Source organism: Halichoerus grypus, chromosome 3 (assembly GCF_964656455.1).
Source record: "Halichoerus grypus chromosome 3, mHalGry1.hap1.1, whole genome shotgun sequence".
Classification (NCBI taxonomy): Eukaryota; Metazoa; Chordata; class Mammalia; order Carnivora; family Phocidae; genus Halichoerus; species Halichoerus grypus.
Window position 1 is genome coordinate 54,972,944 of NC_135714.1, and position 24,263 is coordinate 54,997,206.

General features: G+C 35.2%; 1 pseudogene; it reads right to left on the reverse strand.

Annotated features, from left to right (window-relative positions):
• Nucleotides 1-859: 859 nt before the first annotated feature.
• Nucleotides 860-16,771, reverse strand: LOC118525388 (UDP-glucuronosyltransferase 2A3-like; annotated as a pseudogene).
• Nucleotides 16,772-24,263: the final 7,492 nt, after the last annotated feature.

The window sequence follows — 24,263 nt, forward strand, 5'->3', positions numbered from 1 at the left end:
TATAATAATAATAATAAATGTTTATTTTTAAAAATTTTTTAAATTTTAATATTTATATTATGTATTATATTTTATATTATATTTTAATTTTTATTTTATTTTTAAAATTTTTATTATTTTATAATATGTTTCTATTAATATATAATACATTTTATTTTTATTTATATATATGAATATATATTATATATGTAACATATAATATATAACATATGTAACATGTATATTACATAACATATAACACATAACATGTTATATATATGTTATGTATATATCACATATATTATATGTAACATATATGTGTTATATATAATTTATAACATGTTACGTATGTATATAATATATATAACTAAAAATATTTTATTTTATATCTTTTAGGGGTAGTGAAGAAGTGGAAATATGATAGTTTCTCAGTTAAGATGTATTTAGACCATTATAGACAGCTTGTGCAAAGTAACCTGTAATACTCTAGACCTCCCTCCAGTTAAACATTGGTCCACTATATTTACATTCTTAGGTCTTGTTTATTTAAAGAACAACATATGCACTGTGTTTTTCACAAATCCTAATGTCTATGTTATTTACTGCTGTATAATCCGCCATCCTACATCTTAGGTTTTAAACCAGCAAATATTATTTTCTCATTATCTTGTGGACCAGCAATTTGGGCTGGGCTCAGGGAAATGTTTCTTCTTTGGGGCTTACCTGGGCTCACTCATTATTATGCAGTTAGCTATCAGCTTAGCTAAGGAGAAATGGTCTAGGACTAAGTGTCACTCACATGGCTAAGGTTTGCTAGATTAACAGGACACTCTGATTCTCACTTCATGTGGCCTCTTCAGAGGGCCAAACTTAGAAAGATCTATTCCCTCCTTTTCTTCTTTCCTATTTTACCAAATTTTTGACAAGAGAACAAACAACATTTTGTGACCAAGAATATAGCAGTTGCCACACAGGCCAGCAGGAACCCAATCACATCCAAAGAGTGGTACTGGAACTAGGTGAGGTTGTGGGCAGCTGGCTGCAGGTGCTTGGATCCTTTGTGGCACATGACAAACTCAATCCAGAAGACTGCTTGATCCAGGGACTTCACAGGTTGATCACGATGAATCCTTGATAACCACATAGCATTCTGTTTATAACTGGAAGGCAAATACAAAGAAATTAATGAAATTTTGTTAAAGTTAATTTTGTAATACGTGTTCTAAAAATTAAACAATCTAAGATCCATAGAAATTGTTGTTATATGAACTCTGCTCTTTGCATAGGATTTTAACAAGTATAGTGGGGAAATTGAAAAAGAACTATATTATTAACATAATATGGTTAAATTCAGACAGAAAAAATCAGAATATACCTGTTATTAATTTAAGCCTTTTTTTTTTTTTCCCAAGAAGGAAGTTTAGTACTGTATGAACTATCACTTCCAGGAGATTTCCCAGATCAAGTTAGTGAATGACCCAAGATTGTGGGAAAAGATCCACTGAAAGGTTCTTAAGCATGACTGCTAACATTTTCTCATACGATGCATAACACAACCAATGATAATCCTTTAGAAAGCACTAGTACTTTTGAAGGATCATTAATGACTCTTCTCAAAGCACTGAGAAGATCTGCACTTATCATTGTATTGATGTTCACCTCCACAGCTGCTCCTTTGATCTTCATATGGAAGACGTTATTGTGCTGATCAGCAAACATGGGAACTCCCACAATAGGGACTCCATGATAAATAGCTTCATAGATCCCATTTATTCCACCATGAATGAGAAAAGTTTTGGTTTTGTAATGACCTAGTTAGGGGTTATAGTGAGAAGTGGGTGAGGATTTCATTATAATAGGTTAACAGGATTTCAGACAGAAGGGGAAAACCTATGGGATAAGTTATTGAAAGAGGCAGTATTTTCTACAGAAGCTAAGCACATTGCTACTACAGAAAATTGCTATCCCAGGAAAAGGAAGCATTAATTCCTTCTGTGTGGCCTGAATTTTTTTTTAATTTTAGCAAGTATGAATCTATAAAAGTAATGACCACATCTTTAATTGTATCATTCAAAATTGAGGTAAAATGAGAAACACTTAAAAATTGTTAAATATCAATTGAATTTATTAGCTGTTAAACAATTATTCATCTTATCCATCCTCCAACTCTACAACTTTAATTCCCCATGATCTTACCAAGATTATTCTAGGGTATCCAATCATGGAGCTGAGTATTTGTTCCTAATGTGGCCAGTTTATTTTCTTTGTATCTCCATAAAATCTGTAGAAGGCAGTGCATATATTTCACAATTAAAACCACAGGATAATGAAATCTTAAGGTTGTAGAGTTACTTATAAGTTAAGCATCCACCTTGTTTTAGGTGACAGTTGAGAGAAGAGTATATAGGTTTTGGGGAGGGTATGTGTTGTGGGGAGCACTGTGTTTTGTGTAAGACTCATGAATCACAGACCTGTACCCCTGAAAGATATAATACATTATATGTTAATTAAAAAAAAAAGAGAGTATATAGGTGTAAACACTGAAAGACATAGTGGAACTGTTTACAACCACTTTTTTAAAAGGGCTTGCACTAGTCATCTATTAAGGATACATTTTGTCTGTTATCACTTAAACTTATTTATTATTATTTTTTAAAATTGAATTATAGTTGACACACAATGTTACATTAGTTTTAGATGTATAACATTGTGATTAGACAAGTTTATACCTTATGCTATGCTCACCATAAGTGTAGCTACCATCTGTCAGATTGGTTATCTTTTCCTGCTCCTTTTCTTCCTACCTCCTTTTACTTCTTTTTTCTTTATTTTTATTTTAGGTAAAAATGACATAGTGGGTTTGCTGATATTGCATTGTTCAACAAAGTATCTTGTTTATAATTAGCATTTCAACTGCCTTTTAATTCTAGAAAGCTCTAATTAATTAGAAAGACTATATGAATGTAGACTTCGGCTTTCATGTTCAACTGCAATGGATCAAATCCTAAAACAACCAAAGATGTGGAAGATATTTTTGAGCATGATTCAGCTCTATCTTTGTTATGTCAGTTCTACCTTTTCCTAGTCCTTGGAGTGAATACACTTCAGAACTATTTGGGGAGAAGTCAGCACAGGCCTTAAGATTTCAAATACTAAAACACGAGCAGTATGCTTAATGTTTCATCTCTATTGTATTAAAAACAAATGATTCCAAAAAGATATGTTTCCATAATAATGGCAAGGCTCAGTAGGCAGGGCTCAAGTGTGCCAACACATGTTACTGTAATGTTTACAAATTTTTACTAATATTGCTACCTGTTATGTTACATGTAAAATGAGATTTAATTTTAAATGGAAAGACACCATTAGCCACACTCTCTTTCCAGTTAGTAAATAGCTGCCCAGCAGAATCAAAGGTTATACTTACCTTCTGTGGAATCAGGGCATAGGCTGTGGCAATGAGGTTGGCCTTTTTTTTTGTGAGATTTTGGATAACTGTACCCAGAGGAAAACACCACAATATGATCTTCACTTGAGTTCTGGACAAATTCTTCTATTTCCTGCAGAAAAAAAAATTCTTTGTATTACAAAGATGCAGCATCATAGGGAATAAAATAAAGTTCACTTGCACGTGTAAAATGAAGATTCAAGAGGCGTGGTTAGACTGTATCTTTTGACACCTAGAGCCAACCAGTCGCTCTCTCTCTTTTTGCCATCCAAGTCTCTTTAAGAAGAAGTATGTGTCTAAAACTTATGGCTTAAGTACATAATCATCGATTACTGAATAGCTATGGAACCAAGCCATTATACAAAAGGATAAGGTGATAAGAATACAACACTTTTCATGATTGATGGACACCATTATTCACCAGGTTTAATTTTATTAAAAACTGAGTGATTTGCAAACTTTTAAAAGATATTCCTCAAAAGAAAGCCCTGAAATGGGTCTGAATTGGGCTTCTGAAATTATTATTGTAACAATTTATATTAATAAATTATTACTGTGTTGATCTGCCCTTTTTAAAAAATATGGTTTCCATGGTAACTTTCTTACATTTAGGTATTCCCTTATTAATAGGGCTAAGAAAATATTTATTAGCATTGTGATATATAGTAATGTACTGTAAAAGGAGATAACACATTTAAACTGCCTCTATAATTATAAACTACTTTTAGGGGACAATGATTGTCTGTCATCCTATTTATAAAAGCTCCCACCTCAATAGACATGACTTACATATCCTTAATTTGAGACTCAGCAAAGAACTGATATGTAGTTGCCTCTCTAAATTAAAGCCCTGCCATTTGTAGTTATGCAAGTTGGCCGCTGCAAACTCTGGGGTTGGGCCAGTCACATCTTATTGTATAAGAATAATATCCTTTAGACATGTGTCATGTATTCTCTATGAAAACTTTTGTGGCATCTCTGAAATAACCATGTTCTCAAATTAAAGGCTATTAAGTGATCAGAGAAGAGATGACATCAAAGTTGAGAGTAAACTTGCATTTTCAGCTTTGCTAGTATTAGCAGATAATTTCAGACATCCCAGAAATTATTATTTTAATATTTATATTGATTCATGTCCCCAAATGCATGAAGTTTGAATTAAATTTTATATATGTATCATATGTATATATATATACTAAATTCATTGGATTCTTGATCAGAGGAACCCTCATTGCTTTTTTCTTGTTTTTATTTTTAATTCCAGTTAATTAACATATAGTGTTATATTAGTTTCAGGTATACAATATAGTGATTCAAGAATTCCATACATCACCTGGTGCTCATCATGACAAGTGCATTCCTTAATCCCCATCACCTATTTAACCTATCCCTCCACCCACCTCCCTTCTGGTCACCATCACTTCTCTATAATTAAGAATCTGTTTCTTGGTTTGTCTTGCTCCTTCTTTTTTTCCCCTTTATTCATTTGTTTTGTTTCTTAAATTTCATATATGAGTGAAATCATATGTTATTTGTCTTTCTCTAACTGACTTATTTTGCTTAGCATTATACTCTCTAGCTCCACCCATGTCATTGCAAATTGCAAGATTTCATTCTTTTTATGGCTGAATAATATTCCATTGTATGTATATACCACATCTTTATCCACTCATCAATCAGTGGACACTTGGGCTGCTTCCATATCTTGGTTATTGTAAATAATGCTGCTATAAATATAAGGGTGTGTGTTTCCCTTTGAATTAGTGTTTGTGTCCCCTCATTGTTTTTTAATCTCTGTATCCAGTGTTAACCTCACATAACAACCATAAGCCATGATTGGTACTCATGCTGCACAAACTTCTTATCAGTAGGTAAACTGAACTTGTAAGGGGATAATTTTCCTCCTCTTCATCATCTTATCTGAGATGATTTTCTGAAATTATGTGACTTTTATTTTGTGTGTGTGTGTGTAAAAGTGGAAATTCAATGATAAATTATTTAGAATGGGAGATTATCTAGAGAGCCAGAGAAATTGTCACCTCTCTTCTGATATCTCTAGTTAGAAATCAGTTCATTATATTAAGTCTTAATAGAGTTTGGTTTGCAGCTGTAACTTGATTGGTAAGAAAAAGGGCATTCATAATCCTGAAATGAAATTTCATCAATATACATTTTACTAGAAATAGAAATCAAGAATTCTGGAAACCATTTATCCTGCAATCTTCTTAAAAGGATTTGGTTAATATTCTCACAGTACAAGTAAATAAAGATTTTTTTCCTCACTCTTTATAGATAGTTAAATAGTTCCTCTTTTGTTTCTCAATACCATTTCCTTCCAATATCCCTGGTACTCCACATATTTTTCTTGGAAGCCTTAAAAATGTGGTATATAATTTTATTTTTCATTTCAAAAGGAACCCATTATCAAATTGGTAAAAAAAAATCAATCCAAATTTGGAATTTTTCTCATTTTCATGAACTCTCCTTTATGCTGATGACTCTCAATATTTCCTTTGCTGTTTGCTAAGCTTTAGACCTCTATTACCCAAATGACTTCTAAAAATTCTACATGAAAATCCTACTGAGTAGGATTACTCCTCTAAGTGGTCACAAAATAGAGCTCATTGTATTAATTTTAAACAAATTGTAACTCTATGTGTTTCCTATATCATTAGAAGCCATCACTATCAAATAAATATTCAAAATGGAAATCCAGGAGCCTTCCTTCTTTCCTTACTTTCCCTCAACTGTTGCTTCCTTTCATTCACTAAATACTGTGGAACCTATCCCAAAGTGCCTCATGAAAGCATGCTATCTCTCTACCATTATGATAAGTGCCTGTGTTTATAACTCCATCAGCTTGTTTAGGAAGACTACAGCAGCCTCCTTAGTGATTTTCATGGCTCTAGTTTCCTGTCACTTCAATCCATTATCCACTCTATAGAAATAATATTTTGAGATGTACTTCAATCATGCCATTTTTCAGTCTAATTTCTCAATAGAATGCCTAAAACACCTTTTTGTAACTTAAGAGCCCTCCTGACATGGAAAATGGAAATGGAGTGGCCAACCAAAGATGTTCAGTATCATGTCTTTGTTGCTATGACTGTAATCTTTAAAGGAAGATCAGGAGTCATATCATAAGGAATATAAAAATCTTTCAACATAACAGTCCTACCTTAGGTAAAGGTATGGTGGGCTTGCTGTGAAATTCTCTGACAAATTTAAAATTAAGTAAGTATGGATGAGGAAATTCAAAATCCCAATATGTTTGAATTAGCCAAATTTCAGCTTTCCTCAGAGTCTCCCATAAGTAGTGTGTCTTCCTGGAGAAGATGAAGGATTGGGTGGAAGGATTAGCCTATAAGTTAAATGAGAAAATTGCATCACCAATTTACTGATAAGCTATTAAGGGAAAAATAAGTTTAGGTCTTTTAGAATAATATGGCTTCTAGATGTGAAATGAAAGGGAGCATTAATGCAACAGTATGGAATAAAAGAAAGAGAAAAAGAAAGGAAAACATAGTTATATGTAAGTTTATTTTCACAACAGAAAATAAACCAAGGGCTAGAAGGAGGAAGATGGTGGAGGAGTAGGGGACCCTAGTTTCATCTGGCCCCTGGAATTCAGCTAGATAGCTATCAAGTCATTCTGAACACCTGTGAACTCAACTGGAGATCTAAGAAAAGAATTGTTGCAATTCTACAAATAGAAAAATGACCACTTTTTGCAAGGTAGGAGGTGTGGAGAAGTGAATCCAAGGCAATGTATGTGAAGATAAACCATGGATGGAGGGAGCCTCTGTCCGCTGGCTACCAGAAAGTGGCATAGCAGAGGAGCACAAAATTGGACCTTTTAGAAATCGGCTCTGGTGGAGGACTCCCTGCCTGAAAGGCACTCAGGTAGCAAAGAGGGGCAGAATCCTAGGTGGGACAGTGTGGTCTCAGGATCCCTGGGGTCACAGAAAGAATGGAGGTGCCTGAGTGTGGCAGAGTTCACAGACATCAGAGCAGGGAAGCAGGCTGCAATCAACAACCCCAGGAGTGGGCTTGTAGCTCCATGTTGCCATAAACCATGAACCACGGCATGGTTGGGTGACCACTCTCCAAGCAGGGGCCCAACAAATGGCAGAACCATGGCGAGATCTCCCTCCATCCCCTGGGAGGAGCAGCACAGTTGCAGGCCACAAGAGTCTGCAAAGTTTGGAGACTCGAAACAGGGTTGCGTGCTGGAGATAAAGATGCTTGGTCACAGGCTGGGTGAACACAGAGTGTGAATGGAAACCAAGGAGACAAGCGTGATTAACTGCTTTTCTGTGAGAGCTCACTAGAGAGTGAGGGGCATGAACTTTCAGCTCCCAGACTAGAGTGGGGTGCCTCCATTTTCATCCCCCTCACCTGCTCCAGATCTCCAGAGTAGCTTACATTGAGCCCAGCCCCCTGGCAAGGGTGGTGCAGTTCTGCTGGGGGGCAAAGACACCTGAGAATCAGCGTAACAGGCCCCTCCCCCAGAAGACCAGTAGGAACTTCCAGCTAATAGCAAGTTTATCAATCACACAGAACTGCAAAACTCCAGTGCTAGGAGAAATTAGTATATAGAGTTCATGGTTTTTTCTCATGATTCTTTAGTCTTTCAAATATTTTTTTTTCCTTTTCAACTAATTTCTTATTTTTTCAACTCTTTTTAAGTCTTTTTAATTTTCATTTTTACATTTATTTTTAATATATATATTTTTTCATTTTTGGCTTCCTTTCATTGTATTCAATTTTACTTTTGTATATATATAAGTTTCTCTTTACAATTTTGGGATCTAGTTTCTTCTTACAAACAGACCAAAATACATCCAGGATCTAGTGTATTGCTCTATTCTACTCACCTGTTTGATTATATATTCTCTCTCTCTCTTTTTTTTTTTTTGTTTCTGATCTCTTTTGATCTGTTTAGGGTAAATTTTTCCAGGGTTGTTGCTATTTTTGTATTTTGTTCTCTCATTTATCTATTCTCTGGACATAATGACAAGATAGAAGAACTCACCCCCCAAAAAAGAACGTGAGGCAGTACTGACTGCCAGGGACTTAATCAATATGGATTTAAATAAGATGTCGAACTAGAATTCAAAATAATTATTATAAAGATACTAGCTGAGCTTGAGAAAAACATAGAAGACATTTCTGGAGAAATAAAAGATCTAAAATTTAGTCAGGTTGAAATCAAAAAAGGTTATTAATGAGATGCAATAAAAATGGAGGCTCTAGCTGTTAGGATAAATGAGGCAGAAGAGAGACTCAGTGGTATAGAAGACAAAATGAGGAAAATAAAGAAACAGTGAAAGGGAGATTAAATAACTACTGGATCATGAAGGAAGAATTTGAGAGACAAATAATACCATAATGCAAAACAATATTAGAATAATTGGGGTCCCAGAGGGAAGAGGAGAGAGAGAGAGGAACAGAAGGTATATTTGAGCAAATTATAGCTGAGAACTTCCCTAATCTGGGGAAGGAAATGGGAATTCAAGTCCAGGAAGCAGAGAGAACCTCCTCAAAACCAACAAAACTAGATCAACACCTTGGCATATTATAGTGAAGCTTGCAAATTTCAGAGACAAAGAGAAAATCCTGAAAGCAGCTCAGGACAAGAGGCCCTTAACCTACAAGGGTAGAAACATAAGGCTGGCAGCAGACCTGTCCACAGAGAATTGGGGCAAGGTACTGGCATGATATATTCAGGTGGTAAATGGGAAAAATATGCAGCCAAGAATACTTTATTCAGCAAGGCTGTCATTCAAAACAGAAAGAGAGATAAAGAGTTTCCCGGACAAACAGAAACTAAAAGAATGTGATCACTAAACAAGCCCCACAAGAAATATTAAAGGGGATTCTTTAAGCAAAGAGAGAGCCCAAAAGTAACATAGGTCAGAAAGGAACAGAGACCATATACAGAAACAGTAACTTTACAGGTAATACAGTGGCACTAAATTCATATCTTTTAATAGTTACTCTGAATGTAAATGGGCTAAATGCTCCAATCAAAAGACACATGCTATCAGATTAGATAAACAAGCAAGACCCATCCATATGCTGTCTAAAAGAGACTAATTTTAGACCTAAAGTCACCTCCAGATTGCAATTGAGGGAGTGGAGAACCATTTATCATGCTGGGGTAGCAATCCTTATAGGAGACAAATTAGATTTTAAACCAAAGAGTGTAATAAGAGATGAAGAAGGACACTATATCATATTAAAGAGTCTATCCAACAAGAAGATCTAGCAATTGTAAATATTTATGCCCCTAAAATGAGAACAGCCAATTAGTTAAATAACAAAATTAAAGAAACATATTGATAATAACACAATAATAGCAGGGTACTTTAACACCCCACTCAGAGCAATGGACAGATCATCTAAGCAGAAGATCAACAAGGAAACAAGGGCTTTGAATGACACACTGGACCAGATGAACTTCACAGATCTATTCAGAGAATTCCATCCTAAAGCAACAGAATACACATTCTTCTCAAGTGCATATGGAACTTTCTCCAGAATAGATCACATACTGGGTCACAAATCAGATCTCAACAGGTACCAAACAATTGAGATTATTCCCTGTATATTTTCAGACCACAGTGCTTTAAAACTTGAACTCAATAACAAGAGGAAATTTGGAAGGAATACAAATACATGATGGTTAAAGAGCATTCTAATAAAGAATGAATGGTTCAACCAGGAAATAGAAATATAAACCAAAAGAACAGTAGAACAGATCAATGAAACTAGAAGCTGGTTCTTTGAGAGAATTAATAAGATCAATAAACCCCTAGCCAGACTTATCAAAAAGAAGAGAAAGGACCCAAATAAATAAAATCATGAATGAAAGAGGAGAGATCACAACCAACAACAAGGAGATACAAACAATTATAAGAACATATTATAAGCAACTATATGCCAACAAATTAGGCAATCTGGAAGAAATGGATGCATTCCTAGAAACATATAAACTACGAAAACTGAAAGAGGAAGAAATAGAAAACCTGAACAGACCCATAACCAGCAAGGAAATTAAAGCAGTAATCAAAAATCTCCCAGCAAACAAGAGCCCAGGGCCGGATGGCTTCCCAGGGGAATTCTACCAAACATTTAAAGAACTAATACCTAGTCTTCTAAAGCTGTTTCAAAAAATAGAAATGGAAGGAAAACATCCCAAAACATCTTTCTGTGAGGCCAGCATTACCTTGATCCCAAAACCAGACAAAGTCCCCACCAAAACGAGAATCATAGACCAATTTCCCTGATGAACATGGATGCCAAAATTCTCACCAAGATACTAGTCAATAGGATCCAACAGTACATTAAAAGGATTATTCCCCACGACCAAGTGGGATTTATTCCTGGGCAAGTAAGTGTGGTTCAACATCCACCAAAAAAAAAAAAAAAAAAATGCAGAAAAAGCATTTGACAAAGTACAGCATCCTTTCTTGATTAAAACTCTCCACAGTGTAGGGATAGAAAGAACATACCTCAATATAATAAAAGCCATATACAAAAAACGCACAGAGAATATCATTCTCAAAGGGGGAAAAAACAGAGAGCTTTTCCTCTAAGGTCAGGAACACAACAGGGATGCCCACTCTTACCACCTTTGTTCAACATAGTACTAGAAGTCCTAGCCTCAGCAATCAGACAACAAAAGAAATAAAAGGCATTCAAATCTGCAAAGAAATCAAACTCTTACTCTTCGTAGATGACATGATACTTTATGTGGAAAACCCAAAAGGCCCCACCCCCCAAATTTCTACAACTCATATAGAAATTCAGCAAAGTGACAGGATATAAAATCAATGCACAGAAATAAGTTGCATTTCTATACACTAACAATGAGACAGAAAAAAAAGAAATTGAGGAGTCCCACTTACAACTGCACCCAAAACCATAAGATACCTAGGAATAAACCTAACCAAAAAGGCAAAGGGTCTGTGCTCTGAAAACCATAGAACACTCATGAAAACAAATGAGGAAGACACAAAAAAATTGAAAAACATTCCATGCTCATGGATTGGAAGAACAAATGTTGTTAAAATGCCTATGCTACCTAGAGCAATCTACACATTCAATGCAATCCCTATCAAAATACCATCAACTTTTTTCACAGAGCTGGAACAAACAATCCTAAAATTTATATGGAATCAGAAAAGACCCAGAATAGCCAAAGGAATGTTGAAAACGAAAACTAAAGCTGGAGGCCTCACAATTCTGGACTTCAAGCTCTATTACAAAGATGTAATTATCAAGACAGTATAGTACTGGCACAAAAACAAACACATAGAATCAATGGAATAGAATAGAAAACCCAGAAATGGACCGTCAACTCTATGGTCTTTGACAAAGCAGGAAGGACTATCCAAAGGAAAAAGAACAGTCTATTCAATAAATGGTGCTGGGAAAATTGGACAGCTACTTGCAGAAGAATGAAACTGGACCACTTTCCTACACCATACACAAAAATAAATTCAAAATGAATGAAAGACCTATGTGTGAGACAGGAATCCATCAATCTCATAGAGGAAAACAAAGGCAGGAATCTCTGTGGCCTCGGCCGCAGCAACTTCTTGCTACACACGTCTCCAAAGGCAAGGGAAACAAAGCAAAAATGAACTTTTGGGACTTCATCAAGATAAAAGCTTTTGCACAGCAAAGGAAACAGTCAACAAAACCAAAAGACAACTGACAGAATGGGAGAACATAGTTACAAATGTCTTATCAGATAAAACGCTAGTACCCAAATCTATAAAGAACTTATCAATCTCAACACCCAAAAACAATCCAATCAAGAAATGGGCAAAAGACATGAACAGACATTTCTGCAAAGGCATGCAAATGGTCAACAGACACATAAAAAAATGCTCAACATCCCTTGGCATCAGGGAGATACAAATCAAAACCACAATGAAATACCACCTCACACCAGAATGGCTAAAATTAACAAGACAGGGGTCAACAAATGTTGGAGAGGATGTGGAGAAAGGGAACCCTCTTACACTGTTGGTGGGAATGCAAGCTGGTGCAGTTACTCTGGAAAACAGTATGGAGGTTTCTCAAGAAGTTAAAAATAGAGCTACCCTACGACCCAGCAATTGCACTACTAGGTATTTACCCCAAAGATACAAATGTAGTGATTCAAAGGGGTACCTGCACCCCAATGTTTATAGCAGCAATGTCCACAAAGCCAAACTATGGAAAGTGTCCAGATGTCCATCGACACATGAATGGATAAAGAAGATATGGTATATATATATATATATATATATATATATATATATATATATATACATACAGTGGAATATTACGCAGCCACCAAAAAATGAAATCTTGCCATTTGCAACGACGTGGATGGAACTAGAGGGTATTATGCTAAACGAAATAAGTCAATCAGAGAAAGACAACTATCACATGATCTCACTCATATGTGGAATTTAAGAAACAAAACAGAGGAGCATAAGGGAAGGGAGGGGAAAATAAAACAAGATGAAATCAGAGAAGGAGACACAACATAGGAGACTCTTAACCCTAGGAAACAAACTGGGGGTTGCTGGAAGGGAGGGTGTGGGGGGGTGGGGTAACTGGGTGATGGGCATTAAGGAGGGCACATGATATAATGAATAGTGGGTGTTAGATATAACTGATGAATCACTGAACTCTACCTTTACAACTAATAATACACTATATGTTAATTAATGAATTTAAATAAAATTAAATTAAATTTAAAAAAGGAAATAAACCTGGGACACCTGGGTGGCTCAGTTGGTTAAGCATCTGCCTTTGGCTCAGGTCATGATCCCAGGGTCCTGGGGTCGAGCCCTGCATCGGGCTCCCCCCACTCAGTGGGGAGTCTGCTTCTCCCTCTCCCTCTGCCTGCTGCTCTGCCTACTTGTGCTCTCTCACTCTCTCTGACAAATTAATAAATAAATCTTTAAAAAAGGAAATAAACCAAAGATTTAACTACATCTCCAAACTATAAATAATTTACCACTTATTTTTTGCTCCAATTGAATAGTAGACAATAGATAAACTCTGTAATATCTATACCAAGTCAGTTGTCAATGGTTTCTAGTTTCCTAGTCAGGTATTTGTTCATGCCCGACTGTCTGTTATAATTTAGGATCACTCATGTTGTAAGATCCCATCAGTATCAGCTCACCTTATCCTTCTGAGTTATATCTCATCACTTCAGTTGATGGGTCACTATTTTATTAGTGAGAACTTCCTGAGTAATGCAAATTCATGATAACCCTCCTTTTAGAATATGAGGTAAACAGGTACTTGCTGCAATTATCATACACTTTGTTGTTGCCTTTTGCTGATGTGCTTTGAAGGGAACACATTTTGGGTATTACTTTTAGGATTTTTATGCATAAGAATGACTAATTGCAAATAACCAAGTCAATCATTTCTATTTACCAAAAAATATGTTTTGTAACTGAGAGAAAGAGACTGAGACAAGAATACTTTCCACTTCAGGAGTCTAATCACAGTTGGTGGTGATATAACAGCCAGGGAGAAAAGCTTCATTTTAGAGTCATCCCTTTTTAATGTTTGAAATTATGTCCAAGGTCCACAGTCCAATGCCAATAATTTGATAGTAAAGTTTTGTCCAAATACATTTTGTTTGCAGTTGCCAGAAATTAGATCAGAACTCCATTTCTTAGCTTCTGAATTAGTGTTTTTGCCCTTTAGATGTCTACTTCCTTGTGAATCAAATTCTGCCTTAATTATGAACCCCTAGGTAATTATTTTCTATTAATCATTCTCTTGTTTCACTTAATCTCTCCCCACCCCACCTCCAACCAGATGAGTTAGTTTACATGACCTTAGGCTTCATTTTAGAAAGATAGTACTTACAGCAGTTAGGAAAATTCTATATTTAAAGCAATGGTTCAGAATAACTAGTAGAGAGAGGATGAAAAGAAAGAATGAAAGTGAATTTAAATATAAAAAAGCCTGTAAATGATTTTGTAACTCTCATTCAAAATGTTAAACATAAGGAAATACAGACATGAATCAGTGAAATAAAATTGACCAATATGCCTTTTCCTTTAGTTATATTATTCACATATAGTTGAGTTATAATCATGGTAGATAATTCTATAAAACATATATAATTAAGTTTTTATTAAATTTTAGCTACCAATTATATATTATTATCAAATGAATCTATTATTTTAAGCTACCCAGAGAGCCAAGTAAGATAGTTCTTAATTTTAAAGAATTCTTGGGGATTGCCTGAAGCATGCCCAGTATACACTTTTGCTTAATAGATAATGCCCTTTCCCCCCCACTTCTTTGATAATACTTCTGTCCTCTTGTTATCAACTTGAGTCCTTCCAGAGGTCTTTACTCATAATCCTATTTTACCAAAGTGTGGCAGTGACCTATTTATAGTTCTATTTCTTTAATTTACCTCTGAAGGTAGACTTGAGGCCAACATTCTTACTTTTTTTTTTTTACCTAAATCTATATAGAGCCTAGCATGTGGTATGTATCTGCAATGTGTACTGATTATTAAATTAATTAATTATAGAAAATCATGCATTTAAATTCAAGTCATGTCTAAATCTAAGGATTTTCGAAGTGAGCTCCTTTGGACATTAGTTCTTTGAAACAATTAGATATTTAGTGAATTAGATAATATTTTCTAATATGAACCTCTGTTTGTTAGTTCATATCTGTGCATACTACTCAAAGATAGTTGAAGTGGAAGCCTGTCTGAGTTGAATGATTCAAATCATACTTGAGTTTATGAAAATTGCAGAGAAAAAGCATTTTTAGCAGAAAAGGCAAAGAAATGAAAACAGGTAGAATAAATGTATTTCAGTGAAGTAAAAAAAATTACTCTCTTTTACTGCTAAGAAACAAAGTTTTTTAATTTTCTAGTTACTTTTTCAGGTTTTTCTGTGTGGCACTCCCTCCAAGAAGTATAAAGCATTCTAGGAAACTTTTCAATGACCAGACATGATAAAACTTTCCAAATAGGATTTTCTGAAATTTCATCTACAATTTATGAGAGGGACAAAAATGGTGAGCATTTGGTTCCAATAGGAATGGTACAAGATTTGGTATAATCATCCCCATTTATCAACAACTTTTGGAGCAAATTCAGGCAAATTACATTTCTTTGTTAATTTTGTTGTTAATGTTGACATATTTCAGTTTATTACTGGTGTCAGTAAGTAGGTTATCTTACTCTTAGAATAAATATTATACTATTTTTGCCAAGAATATCTACAATTTCCTCCAATATGAAAACTCCTGGTATTGGACTTATATGTCATATCCAAATATGATGAACAATCCATTTTTCAGAGGATTAAAGATCTTGTGTGTTTTGTTTTGCTTTGGGTGTGAATTTAACAAGTATGAAGGTATCTTATGGGAAATGATTTGATAACTGTAAAGAGTAACCATAGCAAGAGATTTCTTGTCTCCATTCCCACTTAGTTTTTGATAACCAGATCATTGCTATCACTTGTAGAGTTAAAATGAAAGATAGGTGTTTTAAAATGTATTTCCTTCAATGACCTAGATTTCACTTAAATCTTTCTAAATTTCTTGTGATAACAGGTTTAAAATGCAAAGCAGAGTCTTTTAGCTAATGCCTCACTTCAAACTGTTCCCAAAAATGAATGTCATAATCCTGGATCCAGAAGTCAAAGAAAACAGAAAGCATTGTATTTCTCACTCTTTCCAGAAAGGTCATTCTGCCTGTTAGTCCTGTCATGTGACTAACATAGGAAAGTAGAGCTGGAAGTTTTCCGCAATGTTTCTCCTTCATGCTTCCTACAGAGACTCTTAAAGTGATCACAAAAGGGACTGCAAGCAGTTCAGCCACCAGCTCTCCACAGGCCATCAAAGGATCTATAAGCATTGCATTGTAGTCTGTTTCCTGAAGTGTGATTGTAGATTATACTCTCACATAGGACTTTGATTGTCTCTGTCATAAAGAAATCTCTCAGTTTTATTGTTGACTGCCAAGATGTTTACTTTGGCAAGACTTTAAAAGCTAGGTTTATAAATTTATTATTTGAATTCTCAAATAATGTTTTGATATCTGGTGAATGGATTCCCTTGAAGTTCAGGAGGGAAGTCTTCTTGTAGTCAATGAGGTGAGTTTATGAAGGAGTCAACACTGCTACCTCATGGCTTCTCTCTGTGAGTTTGTCCAGAATGATCTTTACATTAAGCCAGTGTCTCATGTCACAAGACCACCACCAGAATCTTCCCACAGAATTCACAACCAGAGCAGAAGAACTGCAGCAGCAGAGTTGCCATGGCCCACTTCTCAGACATCATGACAGCAGCGCCCTCACACACTGCTCTGCACTGGTCACAGTGTGTTGCTGCTGAATGCAGAGATAAAATGGCAGTTCAGACACAGAACAAGTTAAAAATTAATTTTAAAGGAAAAAGTTTATTCATTGCGTGCAAGTTTTATGTTTATTGAGAGAATAAAACAGGCAAAAATACCTGGGAAAAATTATTCCAAACTTTTAGAACTTAAAATACATGAAATAGAGATACATTTATTCTCTGGATTGGCAATGAGAGAAACAACAAATAAGGACACCCTAAAATTAATATTTCACACATAGAAACACACACACACTAACACCCATTCCAGACTATGTTCAAAGGTGCCAGGTGGTTTAGGCAAATATATTCCACATTTTTCTCCCAATGTGGAATTGCAACTAGTTTGCTTAAATATGTTTGGATACCTAGGGAAATATTTTGATAAGAGTCATATAAATAGTTCAGAGTATTCAGAATTCCAGAGGAAGAACACAGTTATTCCTATTTGGAACAATTAGGAATAACTTTAGTAAGGCAGATAGCACATGGGGTGAGATGAAAGCTCTGGTAGGATGTAGGCAGAGTGCGGCAAAAAGGCAGATCTCACAATAAATAGAAAGATGGGAGCAGTTCACCGATATCGGAAAGTATTCCAGTGGATTTGGAGCTCAGACAAAGCCATGGGCAGTAGGTTATAGAAGAAAATTGGATTGAAATAGGAGACATTTAGTCTCGAATGATATACAATGACTTTAGATTTTAACTTATAGGCAAAAATTATTTACTCAGGTTTTAAAGAAAATCAGTCACAAGATCAAATTTTTCCTTTAGCAAACAGTTCTGGCAGCTAAACATAAATTGGCATACAAAGATAAGAGTTTAAAAGAAGAGAAATGATTAAAAATGTGGATTAATAACTTAAACATAGAATCATAATAGCCTGAAACATGGGCAGATAATGGTAAATGTTAGAAACACAGTTGAAATTTATATGTATTGATTAGATCTGTGGCTAGAAAAAATGTATTAGAGCAAAGATAATATGGTTTTGTAAAAATATGTGAAGAAATGTGATTTCTGCCTCAATAACCAAAAGGCTGATAATATAATTATGTAAAGTATAATACACAAAACTCACAGCAGGTCTAAGAATTATGATCTATTTGAGATTTTTTTCTTACGGTGATTGATTTAATAAGACAACTCTATGGAAATGTTCATATGCCCCTTAGATATTCAGATTTAGGTAGATGATAATTTTCCAAGATATGAAGTGAGTAATCTTTCATCTACTCATCTATCTATCCCTTTATGTTAATAACTAATGTACATTAATGTAAATTCTTTTTCCTTAACACACTCAATAGACAATTTCTACCCCTACTAAATGAAAGCTTTTCCAGAAGTTATGATGGGTACTCAAACTGCACAAGCTTTCATATTAATAGATGAATTTGGGAAAAGGGGAAGAGTATAATTTTTCCCATCTTGCATCATTGAGATGGCTTTGTGAAGAATCATGAATCATAGTGTGGTATGTGCATGTGCATGTGAATGTCTGTGTATTTATGTGTGAAAAATGGAGGTAGAAGGAAAAATATAATATTATAGAATGGGAGATTATTTAGAGAGCCATGAAAAATGTCATATCTCATTTTTTATGTCTAATAAATATTGATTCATTATTCCTACAATAGCAAATCTCAGTAGAGGTTGGACTGAAATTATAACTTGACCGGGTGGGGGAAAAGAAGATATTCAGAATCTTGAAATAAAATTTCAAATATCAATACACATTTTGCCATTAACAAAAATCAAGAGCCCTCCTTGGAACACTATTTACCTTGCAATCTTCTCAAAGAGATTTTACTCATATTCTACAACCCAAGCAAAAGATAGCCCCTCTCCATGGTCCCTATTATTAGCTGAATACAGTATTGTTACCCTATTTCATTACTATCTTTTCTTTCTCAATACTGTTTCTTTCCAAAATCCCTAACACTCCACATATCTCTTTTGAAGACTTGGAATGTGTTGTACAATTTTCTTTTTTACTTAAAAAAAAAAATCTACCATCTCACTGATAAAGAACCAACCAATGTTTAGGTCTCTCATTTCTATAAAGTCTCCTTTATGCTGTAACCCCCAACCTATTTCTTTTGCTATTTTCTGAGGTTGAGACCTTGTGTTATCCAAATGACTTCTAAGAATCTCTACCTAAATATCACTTTGGCTCTTTAAAATGAATAAATTCAAAAGAGAACACAGCATATTAATCTCAAAGAAGTTGTTCCTCCCAGTTGTTTATTATTTCTGTAAAAGCCAACTCTGTTCAAATACACTCACAAGGTAGAAATCCCAGAATCCACCTTAATTCCTTCTCTTCGCTGGACACATTCCTTTCACTGAACTTTCTCTATGAAAACAAAATCTGGTAGGAGCTCTTAAAAGGCATATATTCTAATTTCTGTTGTTGATAAATGAACAAAAATAGCCATGTTAATAGTAGACAAATACAGAAAGACATAATGGTCATAAACTTCTCAATATTATTTTCATACCCATGTTTGTAATTCCTTTGTTTGGATCATTACTCATTTTTCATAGAGAAAAGTACAGTGTTTAACTTATTAACTATCATATCCTCTGTAATAACACAATGATTCTCCAAAATTCTTCCATGTTTTCTCTAAAAATATTTGTTGAATGAGTGAAAGAAATGAGTATTGAATTAAGTTTCATATTTCTAGTCATTGTTCATTAGCACATATAATTAATACAAATGTAATTACACTTATATAAGTGTAATTATATGTATATGTAAACATTTGTTTTTCACTTATGATATTATATGTCCCCACAAAATAACCTTCAGTGCATATAGTTTTCTTACTCATTCTACTAAGATGAACATGTCTGCATCATGGAGTTGTTTTAAGTACTAGAGAAATGTATAAATCACCTAACAAAATACCTGGCAATAGTTTATATTCAGTAAGTTCAAGCACTCATAGAATTTTCAGTATCTGCTCATTTTATTTAGCTGCTATTAATTCTTATAATTATTCAATTAAATAAGTTTAGATTTTCAGGTAAACAATTGTATCTGTACAGATACAATCTCCTCAGTGATAATTCATGTGCATTTTAAAAGTTAATGTGTTGTAGAAGGTTCCTTGGTTTTACATCACTTATCAATGAGAATACTTAAATAATTTCACAATTATTCTTTCTCTCTTTCTTGAAACACCATCTTCTCCTGGTTTCCCTAACAGTATAATCCATTTTACTCCTAATACCTAGTTTCTCTTATTCTCACTTTATATCTTCTATTTCTCTGTCTCTGTTCCCAATGGTGGCCCTGGAATGCTGTGATTATTCTTCATTTATCTTCCCAGATCTATTATCCTCAACTTTCTTTTCTAGTTTTGGGTCTCAGGAGGCTCAGCTCTGTGAACTATATCATGTGAATTCCTCTGCCATGTGGCTTCTGGTTGGATTCAGATAGTGGTTGAAGAGAGCAATTATATATATATATATATATATATATATATATATATATATATATATATATATATATATATTTTTTTTTTTTTTTTTGTGGTTCCCTTCCTGGCTTGGGACCTTGTCTTAGGCAACCACTTTGTCCTTCCATTACTACATCTCTTGCCATTGATTTCTTCTTCCACAGTTCCTATTTTCACCAGTCTCTGAGAACATTACTGCTTTCCTTTACATCTTAGCCTAATGTGTTGGTAATGGCCTACACTGTTGTTGTCTGTGGGCTTCACCATTCGTTTTAGTTCCCTTCATATTGTCCAGATATTTGTTAAGTATTCTTTTCATTAAAATGTACTTGTTTGCAATGAGATACCACCTCACACCAGTCAGAATGGCTACAATTAACAAATCAAGGAACAACAGATGTTGGCGCGGATGTGGAGAAAGGATAACCCTCCTACACTGTTGGTGGGAATGCAAGCTGGTGCAGCCACTCTGGAAAACAGTATAGAGATTCCTCAAAAAGTTGAAAATAGAGCTATGCTATGACCCAGCAATTGTACTACTGGGTATTTAGCCCAAAGATACAAATGTAGTGATTCAAAGAGGCAACTGCACCCTAATGTTTATAGCAGCAATGTCCACAATAGCCAAACTATGGAAAAAGCCCAGATCTCCAAAGACAGATGAATAGATAAAGATGTGGTGTGTGTATATATATATAGTCCATTAAATATGGGCTATTATGCAGCCATCAAAAAATGAAATCTTGCCACTTGCAATGATGTGGATGGAACTAGAGGGTATTATGCTAAGCGAAATAAGTCAATCAGAGAAAGACAATTATCATACGATCTCACTGATATGTGGAATTTAAGAAACAAGGCAGAGGATCATAGGAGAAGAGAGGAAAAAAACGAAACAAGACGAAGTCAGAGGGGGAGACAAACCATAAGAGACTCTTAATCATAGGAAACAAACTGAGGGTTGCTGGAGGGGAGCGGGGTGGAGGGATGGGGTAACTGGATGATGGACATTGGGGAGGGTATGTGTTGTAATGAGCACTGGGTTATATAAGACTGATGAATCATAGACATGTACCCCTGAAACAAGTAATACATTATATGTTAATTAATTGAATTTAAATTTAAAAAAATTTAAAAAAAATGTCCCTGTTTGACACACCTTAGGTGACTTTTGTTATCTGTATGGAAACTGAGTGATTGAATCTGATTAAAAAATGGGCAGAAGATCTGAATAAACATTTCTCCAAAGAAGACATTCAGATGGCCAACATGTATACGAAAAGATTCTCAGCATAACTAATCATCAGGGAAATTCAAATCAAAACCACAATGAGACATCACCTCACACTTGTTAGAGTGGCCATTATAAAAAAAAAAAAAAAGACGAAGAAGCATTGGCAAGGATGTGGAGACATTGGAATCCTTGTGCACTGTTGTAAAGTAAATGTATGTAATGTAATACATAGGAAAAGGAAAATGGTGCATCCACTATTGAATATAGTATAGAGATTCCTCAAAAAATTAAAAATTGATTTTTTGATATAATATAGCAATTCCTTTTCTGGATGTTTATCCAAAAGAATTGAAATCACTATCTCAAAGAGATATCTGTATTCCCATGTTCATCGTAGCATTGCTCACAATAGCCCAGATATGGAAGCAACCTAAATGTCTATCCATAGATGAATGGATAAAGAAAATGTGCTATATGCATAAAATGGAATATTATTCAGCATTAAAAAAGACAGAAATCCTGTCATATGCTACAACATGGAAGAAACTTAAGGACATTATGCTAAGTGAAATAAGTCATACATAGAAGGAAAAATACTGCATGATTCCACTTATAATGAGATGTCTAGAGTAATCAAACTCATTGAAGGAGAAGGCAGATGGTAGATGCCAGAGTCAATGGGAGTTTTTGTTCAAGAAGTATAACATTTCAGTTATGCAAGATGAACAAGTTCTAGAGATCTGTTGTACAACACTGTGCTTATAGTTAGTAACACTGTACTGTATATTTAAAATTTTGTTAAGAGGGTCGATCTCATGTGTTGTTTTTGTTTATCACAAAAAAAAAAAAAAAGAAAATCCAAGGGTATCTGCCATGCCTGTAGCCGATAGCAATGTTAAATAAACTTTTGACAAACTCCAAAAAGAGAATCCTAGGATTTTGAAGCAAAACTATGACCTATTTTCTTGGTATCTCTCCTTCCTAGAAAAAACAGCCCCTGGCTTGTTACTGAGTTCTGGCTAAGACTGAATACCTAACCATAGGCACCAAGTGACTATGCTACTTGTGATGGTCTATGCTGTGGTAACAACAAAAATATGACTGAACATTAGCAGCAACATTCTACAGTTAAATAGATATAGTATATATGAGAACAGGTCAGAGCAATTCCAGAAATACAGATAAATTGTCTCTGCAGATGGCTTAGACTCCTATGGAACCTACCAATGTTTTTAAATAAATCTGTCAATCCCCTTCAGACTCACAAGGGGATTCCCAAATGAAAATAGGGAAAACATTCTCATACATCCCAATTTATGTATGAGTACACAGGATATTCTCATAGCATCAGGGAGTAGCCACTGTCACAGCTCCACTCAAGGGTGTCTCTGAATGGTAGTGGTGGAGTAAAATCTTTCCAATGGGTAAAATATCAAGCAATACATCTAGGTGACTCCATTTTTACGGAGAAAAAAAGTGGTCTCCTTTCAGATCTATAGATTCATAGGCCAAGGCTAATGGATTGACTGGTTTGTCAAAGATTTGGGAATAATTAGAGGGAAGTTTAAAGGTAGGAACGTTTGAGGTAGAAGTATGTGAATAAACCTCTTGGAGCTTGCATGGATTATGAAGATACTCATATTCTGTGGAAATTCCCTCTATAGTGCTACAGACAACTGTCTCAATAATAAGGTGGTTTGGGGGCGCTTGGGTGGCTCAGTCAGTTAAGCACCTGCTTTCTGCTTGGGTCATGGTGTCAGGGTCCTGGGATGTAGTCCCCTGTCAGGCTTCCTGCTCAGTGGGGGGTCTGCTCCTCCCTCTCCCTCTACCCCTCCCACTGCTTGTGCTCTCTCTCTCTCTCAAATAAATAAATACAATCTTAAAAAAAAAATAATAAGGTGGTTTGGATGAGCAGTCCTGCAAATGTTGATGTCTTTTTCCAGACCCTCCAGAATTTGATCTTAAAGCTCATGCACAGGGGCGCCTGGGTGGCTCAGTTGTTAAGCATCTGCCTTCGGCTGGGGTCATGATCCCAGGATCCTGGGATGGAGCCCTACATCGGGCTCCCTGCTCAGCGGGAAGCCTGCTTCTCCCTCTCCCACTCCCCCTGCTTGTGTTCCCTCTCTTGCTGTGTCTCTGTCAAATAAATAAATAAAATCTTTAAAAAAAAAAAAAGCTCATTCACAAAGGAGCAATGGAGACTCGGGGGGAAACTATATATGAATGCACAGCACGGACTTCACCTCACCAAGCCTCATTTGGCTACTCCAGCTGTTACGTGCTCAACTTGTTAACAGCAGGGATCCCCCCCACCTCCTTCCCAATATGGTAAACTCCCAAGGGTTCTAGCTAGCCAAAAAGTAGAAAAATTGCATTGGTCACCTTCATCCTAGAGGATACACCATTTTTTCTTCAGAGAAGTAGTTATAATTTCCAAATAACAGGTTTTCCCCTCACTTTTCTGTAGTATTTCTGCCAGATCACAAACTGTGCACATGAAACCTTAGTAAAAATGTTGGTGTTGATATCAACATTGTGCATGGCCAGGAAACATATTTACCATGAAGGAAATGCAACAGTCTAATATTCATGGAATTTGCTGATTTTTACCAAATTCCCCCTTAGCTAATGAGAACTTCTCAGGGTTTTAGCTGGGTGACAATATCCTATATATTTTAGGTGCTGTTTTAAAGGATGCAGTGTATGCTTCAAATCATAACCTCATATATAT